This window comes from Hipposideros armiger, unplaced genomic scaffold (assembly GCF_001890085.2).
Source record: "Hipposideros armiger isolate ML-2016 unplaced genomic scaffold, ASM189008v1 scaffold_202, whole genome shotgun sequence".
Lineage (NCBI taxonomy): Eukaryota > Metazoa > Chordata > Mammalia > Chiroptera > Hipposideridae > Hipposideros > Hipposideros armiger.
The window spans coordinates 104,548-110,625 of record NW_017731552.1 but is presented as its reverse complement, the minus strand read 5'-3'; the positions used below and the strand labels follow the sequence as shown (position 1 = coordinate 110,625).

The 6,078-nt window shown below is 43.4% G+C and overlaps 1 protein-coding gene across 2 annotated transcripts in view; it reads left to right on the top strand.

Moving 5' to 3' along the window:
• LOC109388630 (zinc finger protein 77) overlaps positions 1-6,078 on the top strand; it is a 37,786-nt gene that overhangs the window by 11,702 nt on the left and 20,006 nt on the right. The window lies entirely within an intron of this gene.

Genomic DNA, 6,078 nt, shown 5'->3' with positions numbered 1-6,078 from the left:
CTGGCTGCTGGCTACACACGGTAGCCCATGGCAACCCACTGCAGCAGGGGCTGCAGCCTATGCTGGCGCCGGTGACTGACGGCAGCCCAGCTCCAGGTTGAGCTGTTGTTCAGCATCTTAGCTGTAGAGGGCAGTGTCATTGGCCCTCATATGTGGGATCCGAACTGGCGCCTTCTGGCATCCCAAGCCAGCTCTTAACCAATGTGCCACTCAGCTGGCCCGAATGTCTGCTTTTGATGTTGTTTGGGGTGAATCATCACATCGGGACCAAGACCATTTGCACACCACATTGTTGTAAACAATCCACTTCTCATCACCAGTTATCATCACTTCAAAAAAGGATAGTTTTTCTCACATTTAATGAGCATATTGCAGATGTTTATATGCACCGTCAAATGAACTTCTTTGAGTTTATGCGGAACCCAAATATCGAGCTTGCTTACGTATCCCACCTTCTTCAGGTGGTCATGAATGCTTCAGTGATGGATATTCAATGTTTCTGCAATCTCTCGTATCATGTAACGTGGGTTTGACTTGATCAATGCCTTTATTTTGTTGTCATCATATTTTGTCATCAACCTCAGTGGGCCTCCCTGACCGAGGAGCGTTGTTGAGATCAAAATCACCAGCACGGAATTTCATGAACCATCGTTGGCACTGATGTTCTTGTAGAGCAGGGATGTCAAACTGGCAGCCGTGGGCCACATGCGGCCCTCAAAGTAATTTTTTTGTGGCCCACGATGCTCTGAAATAAAATGAAAATAGAAAAAATTGTTATGAAGAAAATAGCGGTTAGGGGAGATCAAGGCAATACCGTACACACAATTCCCTCGTTAACCCTTTAACTACTGAAGACGAGTATACAAAAAATTACCTCGAGGGCTGCATGCGGCCCGCGGGCCGCCAGTTTGACACCCCTGTTGTAGAGCATTGTCACCGTAAACTTTATGCAACATTTCACAAGCTTTACGTGCGTTCTTCCCTTTATGGAAGTAAAACAGTAAATATGGCAAAAATGCAGTTTGGTCTTCCATCTTCAACTTGTTGTAAAATCTCCAAAACTCAACCAAATTGCTCAATTTTTTTTTAGAATGAAGCTAGAACTGTCATCTGTCAAATGACATAGCAATACCATAGATGTGAATGACTCTAGTACTTCCAAAAATGAACTAGTGCCATCTGTTGCAAACATGCGTCATGACTTTTCTGACAACCCAACAGAACACACAGTGGAGAGAAATATGAATGTACCCAATGTGGGAAAGCCTTCTGTTGCTTCTCATCCTTACCAAAAAAAAACGAGAACACATTTTGAAGAGAAACCCTATGAATGTCAGCAATGGGGCAAAGCCTTCTGGTATCCCGCCAACCTGTGAGCACATGTGAGGACACACTGGGGTGAAAGCCTGAATACAAGGATTGTGATACCCCTTCATTCTCCCCTAAAAGCTTGTTGTAAATGCGAGCAAACATACTGCAGAGAAACCTTATGACAGGAAAGAATGTGGGGAAAACTTCAGATGTAGCTCTTGACTTATTTTGTAAATGCAAACTCAGGGCAGAACAGATATCTTCTAATTGTTATAAATATGATTTTGTCTTTGCAAGTGTGTGTGTGTGTGTTACATGCTGTTGAGTTTACTCCTTCTCTGGCAACCCTATGAATGAATGACGTCCACAGTGTCCTGTCCTCACAGCCCTGCTCAGCTCCTGTAGACTCATGTCTGTGGCTTCTTTTATGGAGTCAATCTATCTCGTATTTGGTCTCCCTCTTTCCCTGCTGTCTTCCATTTTTCCCAGCATTACCGTGCTTTTCAAAGAACCCTGCCTTCTCATGCTCTGCCCGAAGTAGGATGGCTTCAGTGTTGTCATTTTTGCCTCTTGTGACATTTCAGGCTTAATTTGCTCTTGGGCCCACTTGTTCATCTTTCTGGTGGCCCAGGGTGTGTATAGAGCTCTCCTCCCACACCACTTTTCAAATGAATTGATTTTTTCCTATTGGCCTTCACCACTGTCCAGCTTTTGCATCCATACATAGTAACTGGGAATATGAGTGTGTGGATGGTCTCAGCTTTGGACTCTAATGACACATCTTTGCTCTTGGTGATCTTTCCTAATTCTTCCATTGCTGCCCTTCTGGGTCTCAGCCTTCTCACGATTTCTTGGCTCCAGTCTCCATTTGAATTGATGAACTGATGACTGAACCAAGGTCAGCACAATTTTTCAAAATCTCTGTGTCTTCATTAGCTATGTTAAAGTTATTTCTTCTGTAATCAAGATTTTTATCTTTTTTAATTGGGAAATTGGGGAAGGGGAACAGCCAAGTTGTTGTCCTTCAATCTTAGTCGTGGAGGGTGCAGCTAGCTCAGCCCCAAGTCCAGTTGCCATCCGGCTGCCTGTTGGCAGCTCACTGCCACTCAGCTCAAGGTGCCATGTTCAATCTTTGTTGCGGGTGGGCATAGCCCACCATCCCATATGGGAGTCGAACCAGCAACCTTGTTGTTAGGAGCATGTGCTCTCACCAGCTGAACCATCCTGCCACCTGTTGGCATCTCAGCAGCTGCTCAGCTCAGGCGCAGCTCACTGGCCAATGTGAGAATCGAACCGGTAACCCTGTTGCTCAGAGCTTGCGCTCTTAATCAACTGAGCCACTCGGCTGGGCCCCGATCTTTGTCTTCTTGATGTTCAAATGCACTGGTGCTTGTCTCATTTTAATTACAATGTCTTTTGGATCCAGGGGTGACAGTGGTTTTTGTTTTCTGTTTTCTGTGCAACTTGATATAGTTTTAGATGAAAAAATTTCTGATTCCTACTTTCCGTATGTTCCTAGTATGTGATCATGATTGAACACCTATATTGTTGAAATTCCTGGTCCACTGCTGCAGATACTGGAATTTTTTGACTTGATATATATCCTCTCCTTCAGTCTTTATTACTGAAAGATGTATCTTTCACATTGTTTGTTGCAAGTGGATGCCACACATGTGTTCTACACAGAAATTAGTACTTGTTGAAAGATTTTGGAAGAGGACAGTCTCTATTGATTATGTTCCTAATTTGGCCTTTGCTCATTGTCCTTGATCTTGTTTGGAAATTGGACACGATGCATTGAGTGTAAGAGAGACCTTGTAACATGACATGAAGATAAAAGCTGGTGTCCAGAAGGTTCCATGAATTGTGTTGTCAGCCTGGGTGAGGTGGGAAACTATATCCCATTGTCCTTCTGTTTGTGGTTCTGAGGTAAATGTCATGAGAAGAGGAAGATGCATGAGGTTTTAAAGGCAGAAGTGAAGAAGACATGACTGTCAGATCTTCTGTACTGACAAGAGACAGAGATGCATGGGGACCTAGTGAGCCTGAGTTATAGCACATTCTTCTGACTTCTGGGTCTACCCATCTGGAACCACCCCAACCAAACACACATGTTAGTTCCCTCTAAGGCAGTACACTCCACAGATTATTCCAGGGCCTCCCCCATTGTGGACCCTCTTTGGTTTCCAGGTTCACACAGATTCTTGCATTTTCTTGTAGCTCTGATGTCCATCAGTCACTTCTTTAGGCTATCGAACTTAGTGATCTCTCATTTTCTGTCCCCCTTCTTCTCTGCTTTTGCTAATAACATGATTTCTGTAGGAAGCATCTTGTTCCTTTAATAGTAGACCTGTTTCCTGCCTCTACCTGGACACTTCTCACACTGCAGCCACAAATGCAGGAAACTTTCTTTCCTGATTATGTTGTTAAGAGGCTGCACTGGCCCTGCATTTCTCTTTTCTGAATACTTCTAGTGTTGAAATAAGCACTTGTGAACATATTCGGCAGTTTGTAGGTTTTCTCTTACAGCTGAATTGTCTCTAAATGATAAACCCAGTATGTTTAATTTCCATTTTTGTATGTGATTACCCAGTGTTCTTTCATTTTTTTATATGTGTTTCAAAACAATGTACTTTTTTGTTAAATATAGTTTTCTACATTGTTTTTTATAAAGATATTATTACTTAGGTTTCAAATCAGTTGTATACTAACAAGTGTTATTATGTTTTATGTTTCATTAAAAGGATATGTTAAAATGTCCCATTCTGGAGGATTAACTTATTCTTGTAATGATATCAATTATTTTGTTGATATTACCAATTAAGATAACTCACCAGAATGGCACATTAAAAAAACTATCTCAAACTATTTCAATAAATGCAGAAAAAGCATTTTACACTATTCAACATTTATCCATGACAATTTCTTAGGAGTTTAGGAATAGATAAGAACTCACAACTTAATGAAGGGCATCATAAAAAGAAATGTTTATGAAAGAATGCATATATAAGTGGTAAACATTCACTTGTCCAATAAAATTATATACAAACAAAAATACCCATCACTCCAGTTCCACTTCAGTAGTAGACTAGATAGCCTAGCCAGCACCATGAGAAGAAGGTATAAGTTTTATAAAGGAAGAAAAAGGAACATTTTTTTTCAGAGTTGAAACAATTGCATTTTTAGAACCTCAAAAACTAGATATGGGAGGGCCGGCCGAGTGGCGCGATGGTTAAGAACTCGCTTGGGATGCCAGAGGGCCCCGGTTCGGATCCCACATATGAGGGCCAGTGACACTNCTGCTGGCCGCTCACGCTGGCCGCCGGCCACACACGGCAGCCCATGGCAACCCACTGCCACAGGGGCTGCAGCCTATGCCGTCGCTGGCGACTCACGGCAGCCCAGCTCCAGGTTGAGCTGTTGTTCAGCATCTTAGCTGCAGAGGGCAGCGTCACCGGCCCTCATATGTGGGATCCGAACCGGGGCCCTCTGGCATCCCAAGCGAATCCTTAACCATCGCGCCACTCGGCCGGCCCCCAAGACATCACTTTTAATCTTCAGTCCCTAACTGTGCTTCCTATTTGAATGGAAGTCATTGTGTGGAGAGTCCCTGGGAAGGTCATGGAGGTGATCAGTGTAGACACACCCTGAACCAGGTCACAGAGCTGCCTGTGCCTGAGCGACATCTGACTGGAGTTCAGCCCTCTGACTGCACTATGTGTGGAAAACCTGCATGGATTGTTGTTTCCTGAAGAATCAGCCCAGATCGCCCACTGGACACAATCCTTATATGTGTGAGGAATGTGGGCAAGCCTGCAGGTGTGTCTCATGCCTAAGCTCTCATGTGGGAACAGACCTTGTGGGGAAACCCTGTGCATGTCAGCATCTTGGGACAGAGCCTAAGAAACATGTGAGGAGTCTCAATAGTAAAAAATCTTTTGAGTGTAAGAAATGTGGCAAAGCTTTCACTTGCCCCTCATCCTTTCGGGGACATATGAGAGGTCACTGTGCACAGAAAATCCATGTGTGTAAAGTATATGGGAAAGCTTTTAGGTGTTATTCCTACCTTACATGACATGTAAGAATGCACACTGGAGAGAAGCCCTATGAATGTAAACATTGTGGAAAAACTTTCAGCTGTTTTTTCTACTTTCAAGAGCATGTGAGGATGCATACTGGGGAGAAACAGTATGAGAGTATGGAATGTGTGAAAGCTTTCGGTTGTCTGAAATACTTTAGAAGATACATGAAAACGCACAGTGGAGTGAAACCCTATGAATGTGTGGAATGTGGGAAAGCATATAGTTGTTCCTCCTCCCTTCAGGAACATGTGAGAATGCACAGTGGGGAGAGACCATATGAATGTAAGGTGTGTGGCAAAGCGTTCAGGTATTCTCGATATTTTCAAAGGCACGTGAGAATGCACAGTGGAGTGAAAGCGTATACATGTATGGAGTGTGGGAAAGCTTACAGTTGTTCTTCCTCTCTTCGTGAACATGAGAGCACACACACTGGGGAGAGACCATTTGAATGTGAGTGGTGCGGGAAAGCCTTCAGTCATCAGTCTTCCCTTTGGGGACACGTTATTGGGTTGTCGGAAAAGTCATGATGCATTTTGTCTGTGTTTTTCTTTTTTATTTATTTTTGAAGATTTTTTATTGGGGAATTGGGGGATGGGAACAGACAAGTTGCTGTCCTTTTGTTCTTCAGTCTAGTTGTGGAGGACATTGCTTCACTGGCCCAAGTTGTCACCATCATTGCGCTCTT